The sequence below is a fragment of the Cebus imitator genome, unplaced genomic scaffold, assembly GCF_001604975.1.
Source record: "Cebus imitator isolate Cc_AM_T3 unplaced genomic scaffold, Cebus_imitator-1.0 Scaffold32, whole genome shotgun sequence".
NCBI lineage: Eukaryota > Metazoa > Chordata > Mammalia > Primates > Cebidae > Cebus > Cebus imitator.
In genome coordinates this window covers 6,897,026-6,907,058 of record NW_016107347.1, presented here as the reverse complement: position 1 = coordinate 6,907,058, position 10,033 = coordinate 6,897,026, and the positions used below count along the sequence as shown (strand labels likewise).

Sequence of the window (10,033 nt, the reverse complement as noted above, 5' to 3'; positions counted from 1 at the left end):
AAAAAGAGTCCTTTATTAGCCGGCGACTGAGAGATAGCTCAAGCTCAAAATTCTCTCGGCCCTGAGGAAGGGGCTGGATTCCTTTTTATACCTTGCTTAAGGTAGGGGAGGGAGAGCCTCACTGAAGCAGAATTTTCAGAAGCAGAACAAGCAAGTTAGATAAGGAAGCTGGTAACTAGAAGGCAGGAGGTTCTCATGATTGTTGATTACCAAGGAGGGTATACACACACAGTTCCCATGATTGGGGGTTACCAAGGAGAGTATTGGGTACTTGTCATACAATCAATCAAGAGGTATTCACAATAGCAAGTGGGCTTGTCAAGCAGGATACGGTTACAAAGGTTATATGTTTCTATAGTTCTGAGTACCACATGACCCAGCACAGTAGCATGACTGAGATATGCACTTAAGGGAGAAATGGTGGGAGGGGTGAGGCAGAGGTTAAGACAGAGTCTGTCTGGCTTTCAGCAAGATGGAGTCTGTCAGGCTAACACAGGGTAGGTTAGCATACTTCCACAGCTTGATGGGGTTGTCACAGCCACCTAATGCAAACTTCTTGATGTAATTGGGTTTCTGCCCCAATGGCTGGTCTATGAGGCTTCCAGGTGCAACAGCAGGGGCCCAGCTGACGGCAATGCAGCCAATGGTGTGAGCATTGTTGATCTTTACTTCCCGTTGGCCTTCCCTGGTGTAAGTCAGCAGGGAGATGGCCCCATCCGAGCTCCCACAGGCCAGGATCAGGCTGTAGTCATGGGGGGCCCAGCACACCGAGTTCACTGAGGAGTTGTGTCCCACGTACTCGTGGCTCTTCTCCCAGGTGCCATTCTCCTCTCTCCAGATAATGACTTTCCGGTCATAGGAGCACGATGCCAGGATGTTGCTGTACATGGGGTGAGCCCACACTACTTGCCACAAAGGACCCTCATTACCCCTGAGGCTGGTGATAAGGATCTGCCCTCCATTGTGTACATCAAAGATTTTGATGGACCTGTCTGATGAGCAGGCTGCCAGGCTGGTGCCACACTAGTCCATCTGGGCATCATGAATCATGTCCTCATGGGAGGTGTCCACAGTGTTAATTACTGACACCATGACTGAGGCAGTGGTTGCTCCAGGTCTCGGACATGGCAGCTCCCAGCGGTGCCTCAGAACAGCTTCTTTTTTTTAAAAAACGAGGTTTCACCATGTTGACCAGGCTGGTCTTGAACTCCTGACCTCAAATGATCCACTGCCTCAGCCTCCCAAAGTGTTGGGATTACAGGCGTGAGCCACCGCGCCCAGCAAGACAAAACATTTTCTATGTCTAGGCTCAGCATAGATAGCTCTGAGCCAATTTGACTAGGGCATAAATGTGGTTAAAGAAGCAAATCTGATTGACTTGAGGGATTAATTTTTTTTTTTTTGGAGATGGAGTTTTGCTCTTGTTGCCAGGCTGGAGTGCAGTGGTGCAATCTCGGCTCAGGGCACTTCTACCTCCCGTGTTCAAGCGATTCTCCTGCTTCAGCCTCCCAAGTGGCTGGGACTACAGGCACGCACCACCACACCTGGCTAATTTTATATTTTTAGTAGAGATGGGGGTTCTCCATGTTGATCAGGCTGCTCTTGAATTTCTAACCTCAGGTGATCTGCCTACCTTGGCCTCCCAAAATGCTGAGATTACAGGCATGAGCCACTGTGCCAGGATGAGGGATTAACTTTTTTTTTTTTTTTTTTAAATGAGGGCTTCACTTTTATAAACAGTTTTTCTAGGTTTCTTTTCAACCATGAGGTAGGATGGTAACTAAGTAAACAAGTTAGCAGATTCAATTTTTATTTTTATTTTTTTTTCTTTTGAGACAGAGTTTCGCTCTTGTTACCCAGGCTGGAGTGCAATGGCGCAATCTTGGCTCACTGCAACCTCCGCCTCCCGGGTTCAAGCAGTTCTCCTGTCTCAGTCTCTCGAGTAGCTGGGACTACAGGCGTGCGCCACCACACCCAGCTAATGTTTTTTTGTATTTTAGCAGAGACGAGGTTTCACTATGTTGGCCAGGATGGTCTCGATCTCTTGACCTTGTGATCCACCCGCCTTGGCCTCCCAAAATGCTGGGATTACAGGTGTGAGCCACCACGCCTGGCCTCATTTGGCTTTTTAGAGGAGACTTTTAGAGAAGCAATTTTTTGAAACCTAAACTCTGGTTAGAGGCTTCAGCATATCGAAAATAGGCATCTCATTTGTTTGTCTAATTTGGGAGTCCTTACTTTCAAATGTGCTTCTTAGATGGATAATCTTGTCTATCTGGAATGTTCTCTATAATGTCCCCTGTAATTCTAAATTGTATTTGATAAAATACCACCACTTTTCAGCCAGGCACAGTTGTTCATGCCTGTAATCCCAGCACTTTGGGAGGGTGAGGCAGGATGATTGCTTGAGCCCAGGAGTTCGAGACCAGCCTGGGCAACATGGTGAGACTCTATCTCTACAAAAAATGTTTTAAAATTAGCCAGGTGTGATGGTGTGCACTTGTGGTCCTAGCTACTCAGGAGTCTGAGGTGGAAGGATCATTTGAGCCTTGGAAGTCAAGGCTGCAGTGAGAGATTATCATGCCACTGCACTCCAGCTTGGGTGACAGAATGAGACTGTTAAAAAAAAATCATAATTTTTGTTATAATTTATAGCTTCCAGGGATATAATTTTTGTACATAGAAAAGGCAGGCATACTGGAAAGTGGAGCACTCAGATGTTTAGCATATTGGGTTTCTCAGATGAGTTGCCTATTTTCTCAGTATGAGAGCTGAAATAAAAGCCTATGAGGTCGGGTCATGTGATGTTTTCCATGTTTCTGGTTGCAAGGAAATCTTCTTAAAGCTCGTGGGTAATCTAGTGTCAAACTAACCTGTTGCATGACCAGCTTATCCTTTTAGTAGTCATATACTTAGGTGGTAGGTGCTCTAACAGCTTTTAGGTGCGCTTCCCATACCCATCAATTAAGTTGTGGTTTGGCACCAAGATTACATGGCCAACATAGCCAATGATCTTTCCCCTCCTTAACGTGCGAGAAAATGAAAGAAAGAGGAGAGAACCCAAATCCCTGTAAATTTCTGAAAAATAATGTCTAACACCCTCTGCAGTAACTGTCACTTGCTGCAGTCACTGTCCGTTTTCTTTAAAACTGTGATTCTTTGGTAGTGATGCATCGGTCACCAGAAGTCCCAGAGGTCATTTGCTCTGCCACAAGGCAACCCTTGGTACCCTAAAGCCAAAATTATCAGGAGCTCAAATACAAAGGGCTGGCCCTGCTGGGAACTAACTCATGACATTGGGAGCACTGTGAGGAAGGCAGGGGACTCTAAAGGAGGAAGGAGCACCTCATCTGCGTCCTTCAAGAGCCTCAGGGTCATCAGCAGTCTTCTTCAAGTCCCTTCATGGTCATCAGAACTGTCAAAACACAAAATTTCAACAAATTTACTCTAAAGATCGAGCTGGTTTTTATTAGCAATTCTTAAATCAGACAGCATTTTATCTAAAGAATAGGTAAGCGCTCTGCTAGGATGGCAAAACAGTAGGTTTTGGTCAGATAGCTAGAGCAGGAGTGAGGAAAAGCATAACAAAGCAGGTTGTTAACATCAGGTTACTTTCCTTGTAAGGGTTAAAGCAGGAGACTTCCTTAACATGCCGGTTCAGGTGGACTGGGCCTCTTCTGAATTGGTTGCTGTGAATCTTCTGATTTTAGGAAAAATTGGTCTAATGGGGAATTTTTCTGCTTCCTACAGTTTCAGCTTGATTGCATGACACTTAGCGTAGTGACTCCATTTTGATTTATTCTGTTGGGGCCTAGTGCAGGAGCTCAGTCCAAAACAACGGCTTCCCATACATTTTATGTAACGCCTTTATAATAAGTGGGTCAATGTAAGTAAAGCGTTTACCTTAATTCTGTGAGCTACTCTAGCAAGTGACTGAACCCAAGAAAGGGGTCATGAAAACCTCTAATCTGTAACTAAATTGGACAGAAGTTGTGAGTAATCTCAGGATTTACTATTTGCCGTTGGCATGTGAACGTGTGGAACTGACTCTTTAATCTGTGTGATCTGACACTATACCTGGTTACTTAGCATCAGAGTTGAGTTTAGCTGTAAGACTCTCAGTTGGTGTCTTCAGAAAATTGGAGAATTGCTTGATGTGGAGAAAAATCCTTACACATTTGATCACTGGAATATTTTATGTTGAGTATGAGAATAGAGAAAAATAATTTGCTTTTCCTATACAGTAGCCCACAAGCCCACTAAGATCTGTTTTCTGCCCTTCATCAGACCTGGGCTTGGAAAACACTCTGCCATGGTTCACTTGAGTTTTCAAAATTTGGCCTGTGGACTTTCAGGGTCCCCATCACGCTCTGTTGTAAGCACTTATTTCCTTTTCATGCCACCAACAGACTGAAAGCTTCTTAAAACTAGAAACCAGGCTTTATTCAGCTTTTTATCCTCTTAACCTAGCCCAGGGCCTGGCACACAGTCTGTGTTTAACAATGCTTGACTGTCAGTTCTACCATGGTGCCTACATAGCTCTCTCTGGATGCTTTTCTCCAGGAGAAACGCAGCATTACCTTTCTCTACCTGGTTGAAATGTCACCTCCCCAGACCCTAAAATCAAACGGTATGTCTCACCTTGTGTGCGGTTCCCTCTCATCTCAAGAAGCTCAGTTTGGCACGGATTTCAAAGAGCAAACTAACATGTACAAGGCACTGCTGTGCTAGGAAAAATTGTAAGAGACTTTTAAATGGGCAAAGAATTACTGGGTGTCCTTTAAATGGAATGGTGTGTGTTATTTAGAGTTCCAGGTTATCTGATTCTATGCTGCAAAAGTGCTGGACTGTTTTACAACTCTGTAGAAATGGAAGTTAATGGGGAGGGCAGATGACGGACAGATGTTTTCTGTCTAGAGCCCAATGCAGGTTATAAATAATGTCTCTTCATGGCAATCCAAATAAATTAATTTTGTCCAGTACAGAACAAATCTTTGTTAAGTGTAACTGCCAAAGGGGTTCACCTTGCCTGCTGCCTAGACAGAACCAATTCATCAAGACAGGGGAATTGAAATAGAGAAAGAGTAATTCACGCAGAGCTGGCTGTGCTGGAGACTGGAGTTACATTATTACTCAAATCAGTCTCCCCAAGCACTCAGGAAGCAGAATTTTTATTTATTTATTTATTGAGATGGAGTCTCCCTCTGTCACCCAGGCTGGAGTGCAATGGCGTGATGTCAGCTCCTGCAACCTCTGCTTCCTGGGTTCAAGTGATTCTCCTGCCTCAGCCTCCCTAGTAGCTGGGACTACAGGTGTGTACCACCACACCCGGCTAATTTTTGTATTTTTAGTAGAGACGAGGTTTCACCATATTGGTCAGGCTCGAACTCCTGACCTTGTGATCCACCCGCCTCAGCCTCCCAAAGTGTTGGGATTACAGGTGTGAGCCACCTTGCCTGGCCGCAGAATAATTATTATTATTTGAGACAGAGTTTTGCTCTTGTCACCCAGACTGGAGTGCAATGGCATGATCTTGGCTCACCACAACCTCCACCTGCCAGGTTCAAGCCATTTTCCTGCCTTAGCCTCCCAAGTAGCTGCGATTACAGGCATGTGCCACCACACTTGGCTAATTTTGTAATTTTAGAAGAGACAGGGTTTCTTCATGTTGATCAGGCTGGTCTCGAACTCCTGACCTCAGTTGATCCGCTCACCTTGGCCTCCCTAAATGCTGGGATTACAGGCGTGAGCCACTCTGTAATCTGGCTAATGTTAGTCCTACAAAGGCAATCTAGTCCCCAGGCAAGAAGGAGGTCTACTTTGGGAAAGGGCTGTCTTTGTTTAAACTATAAACTAAGTTTCTCCCACAGTTAGTTTGGCCTACACCCAGGAATGAACAAGGACAGCTTGGAGGTTAGAAGCAAAATGGAGTCTGTTAAGTGAGATCTCTTTCTCTGTCTCAGTCATAATTTTGCAAAGGCAGTTTTATAAGTACAATTCCATTTGAAACAGTTAAAATCCTGCTAGTTTCCGCCTTAATTCATGATTTAAATAAACATATGTTCATTCTCTATCTGTATGAGCCATGCTTTTACCATTTTGAAAACTATCCTTTAGCAGTAGTATCTATGAAAGAGAGAGCAATAATTAATACACGGTAAGCATTTATTCCATGTCAGGCACTATGCTAAGGGTTTTATAGATTGCACTTTATTTAATCCTTATGGTGACTCTGTAAGTTAAGTTCTATTCTTAGTTCCATTTTACTGATGTGGAAACCAAGGCCTAGAGGCTAAGTAACTTGCCTAATGACCCAGAGCTAGTAAGTGGCCTATCTGAGATTTGAGACCTGAGATTTGAAAGATTTGCACTGTAATTGCACTTCCGCCATGAGGGCAATTGAAATAAAATTGTGGGGCTGGGCATGGTGGCTCAATCCCAGCACTTTGGGAGGTTGAGGCAGGCGGATCACAAGGTCAGGAGTTTGAGACCAGCCTGGCCAACATGGTGAAACCCCGTCTCTACTAAAAATACAAAAAAAAAAAAAAAAGAAAAGAAATAGCCAAGGTGGTGGCTCACGCCTGTAATCCCAACTACTTGGGAGGCTGAGGCAGGAGAATTGCTTGAACTGGGGAGGTTGCAGTGAGCCAAGAGCCAAGATCTTGCTGCTGTACTTCAGCCTAAGCAAAAGAGCAAGACTATCTCGGGCAAAATAAAAAAGAAAGAGGAAGGAAGGAGGGAGGGAGGGAGGGAGGGAAGGAAGGAAAGAAGGAAGGAAGGAAGGAAGGAAGGAAGGAAGGAAGGAAGGAAGGAAGGAAGGACGGACAGACATTGTGGAATCAGATAAGGCTTCCTGGAGGAGGAACAGGAACCAAATTTCAAAGGATAAGGAGTTGGTGCAGAGGGGAAAAAAGGAAGGAGCTTCCAGGTCAGATCAGCACTAAGAAATTCAGTTGGCCTGGAGAGCAGGGTGTGGGCTGAGGCCTGGTAAGAGATAAGGCTGAGGCAAACTGATCAAGGAGAGCCCTGTGAGTCCAGAAGTCCAGGAGTTTGAACTTTATTCTCAAACTACAGGATTTTAAGCAGAAAAAAATGACATGATTAGATTGAGTTTTATTATTTTTATCTTTATTGCTTTTGTTTGTAGTTATAAAAGAGTATAGGCTTTTTTTTTTTTTGGTAAATTAAAAAAAAAGCGCTGAGAGATTTGGCCCTTAAAATTATTTTGGCAGCACTATTGATGCTGGATCCAAAGTGGTGAGTGGGAAGATTTAGGGAGGGCCGGGTGAGGTGGCTCACGCCTATAATCCCAGCACTTTGGGAGGCCAAGGCAGGCGGATCACGAGTTAGGAGTCCAAGACCAGCCTGACCAACATGGTGAAACCGCCGTCTCTACTCAGAGTACAAAAATTAGCCGCCAGGCATGGTGGCACACGCCTGTAATCCCAGCTACTAGGGAGGCTGAGGCAGGAGAATTGCTTGAACCCGGGAGGCAGAGGTTGCAGTGAGGTGAGATTGTGACATTGCACTCTACCCTGGATGACAGAGCAAGATTCCATCTCAAAAAAAAAAAAGTCAGGAAAGCTGTTGGAAACTAAGCCAAAAGCAAGGAAAAAGAAGAGGAGATAGAAAGGAGAAACAGTAAACTAGATGAATCTACAGGATTTGGCAACTGTGGCATGTCGCGGGGTAGGAGAGTGGGAAGGAGGGGCTGGTGCACAGGGAGAGCCCCCTCAAAGCGCCTAGCTCAGAAAACCTTCTACTGCAGGCCTGGTTACTCATTCTTAGCAGTGAAAAGCGTTGATATCTAAAATTTGTACAACTCCCATTCTAAAAAGCATATACAAATAGAGACTGAGCAAAAGCGCCCAGGCCCTTTTCTTTTGGCCTCAGGGTGGNAAAAAAAAAAAAAAAAAGCAGTGTGGAGAGAGGAAAAGAAAGATAAATCACAAAAAAACTACAAGCATTATAAACCTTCTGTTGATAATTACGCACATACAGATTGTCAGCACACCAGGTGACTTTTAATCCCGGTCCAATTCTCCTCCTGGCCCTCTTAATGGCTTCTGGCCACTTCCTCTTGGGATCTGGCCAGAGTACGCTCAGGAAATGCAAAGTTTTAATTCTGGAATCAGTAAAGCATATTAGGAAAGGAAATCCACAAGTGAAAAAAAGACCATGCATTTCAAAGCTAAGGGACAGAATTAGATTGTGAATTTGTGGGGACACGAACCATTGTACTCACTCTGGTGCAGAACTCAGGGATTGGTTTGGCTATTATTCACCTTCGGGTTCAGTCGGGATTTGGTCTCTTCCATTCTTGTATGATTCCAAAGCTTCCATCCAGCACAACCTTCAGCTCTAGGAGCTAAGCTGTCTGTAGTCCCGCTTTGTGCTTCCTGACAGCAAGGGGGATGAGCCAACAAGATGAAGGCCCAGATAAACAGTATTTTTAATTATACTCACTTCCCTAGGATTTTGCAGGATCAGATGATAGAATATATTTGAAAGGCCTTTGTAAAATTGGATGAGCTATACAATCACCAGCTGTTCTTTATTCATTGTTCTGGTTGATGACCTAACTGATACTTGCTATACTGCCTTGCAGAATGTTCAAGCAGATTCAGATTTTTACAATGACTATGCACTAATATATTAATATGACTATGCACTCAGCAGTGTACTGTGTACTTTCACACTTAATCCTCACAATAATTTTATCATGTTTATCAAAGATCAGATGGATTAACTTGCTCAAAAATATACTTTTTGATCTTTTTGTGCTCTCTCAAGATTGGATTAGAGGTTTCTCCATGTATTACCCCACCACAGCAGTTACTACATATCTTCCCCACTAGACTAGAAGCTGTGGATGCTAAGAACCATATTTTGTTCACTGCCATATGCCCTCTATCTAGCTAATGGAGCCAGGCATATAGAAGATGCTACAAAAAAAAATAGTTTGGATGAATGAATGAATGAAGGCTGATTTTATATCCATTGCTCTATTCTGAAAACTGCTTTCTTTATAACTTACTGTTCGTCATCTATTTTCCCCTATTAGAATGTAAGATGCCTATGAAAACATATTATTGCATTTTGTTCACTGCTGGATTCTCAAAGCCTGGGACAATGCCTGGGATATACTATGTGTCCAATAAGTACCTGTTGGTGAATGAACAAATGATAGCCATGTGGACAAGCAAATTACACCTCTTTTGTGCCCTCACTGTATTTCTTCTTTCTGATGCTGATCTCAGTAAGATAATGCTCAAGAACAATCCAACACTGTTACGTGGGTGAGTGGCTGAGAGTGGAATGCTCTGGCTTTCTGAGGTAAATATTCACTAGCAGCTGAATGCTTATCAGAGAACCACAGGAATGCTGTCTCCAACACCACTGCCTGCAGGAAGGAGGCACTGGTGGCCTATGGACTCTACACTTCATAGCTTTGGTCCAGCACCAGCAAAATAGTGATGCAAGACCATCGTGCTCTTGAGTTCTGTCATATTCATCTCTTTCACCAGGATGCAACTCTTGAGAAGCAGAAAAAGTAGCTGGCTTGTAATAACCATTAGCTTGATTTTCTTAGGAATCAAGGGTCTCTTGCCAGAATTCTTCTAGATCAAATGCATAGTTTTTGCTTTCTGTAAACCAGTATTATGTGGTCCATTGTTTTTTCTTTTCTTTTTTTTTTTGAAACAGTCTCGCTTTGTAGCCAGGCGCCAGGCTGGAGTGCAGGGGCGCAATCTCGGCCTCCTGGGTTCAAGCGATCCTCTTGCCTCAGCCTCCTGAGTAGCTGGGACTACAGGCGCATGCCACCACACCCAGCTAATTTTTGTATTTTTAGTAGAGACAGGGTTTCACCATGTTGGCCAGGATGGTCTCGATCTCTTGACCTCGTGATCCACCCGCCTCGGCCTCCCAAAGTGCTGGGTTCATAGGCGTGAGCCACCGCGCCCGGCCCATTGTTTTCTTTTAGTATAAAAGTAACCATCATATTAAGAAAATTTCGAATATGGAAAAAACAGAA

The 10,033-nt window shown here is 44.0% G+C and overlaps 1 pseudogene across 1 annotated transcript; it reads right to left on the bottom strand.

Annotated features, from left to right (window-relative positions):
• Window positions 1-441: 441 nt before the first annotated feature.
• Window positions 442-1,149, bottom strand: LOC108301082 (annotated as a pseudogene). The gene has a single exon (XR_001823727.2). The product of XR_001823727.2 is annotated as a protein SEC13 homolog (transcript).
• Between the last annotated feature and the right edge of the window lie 8,884 nt (window positions 1,150-10,033).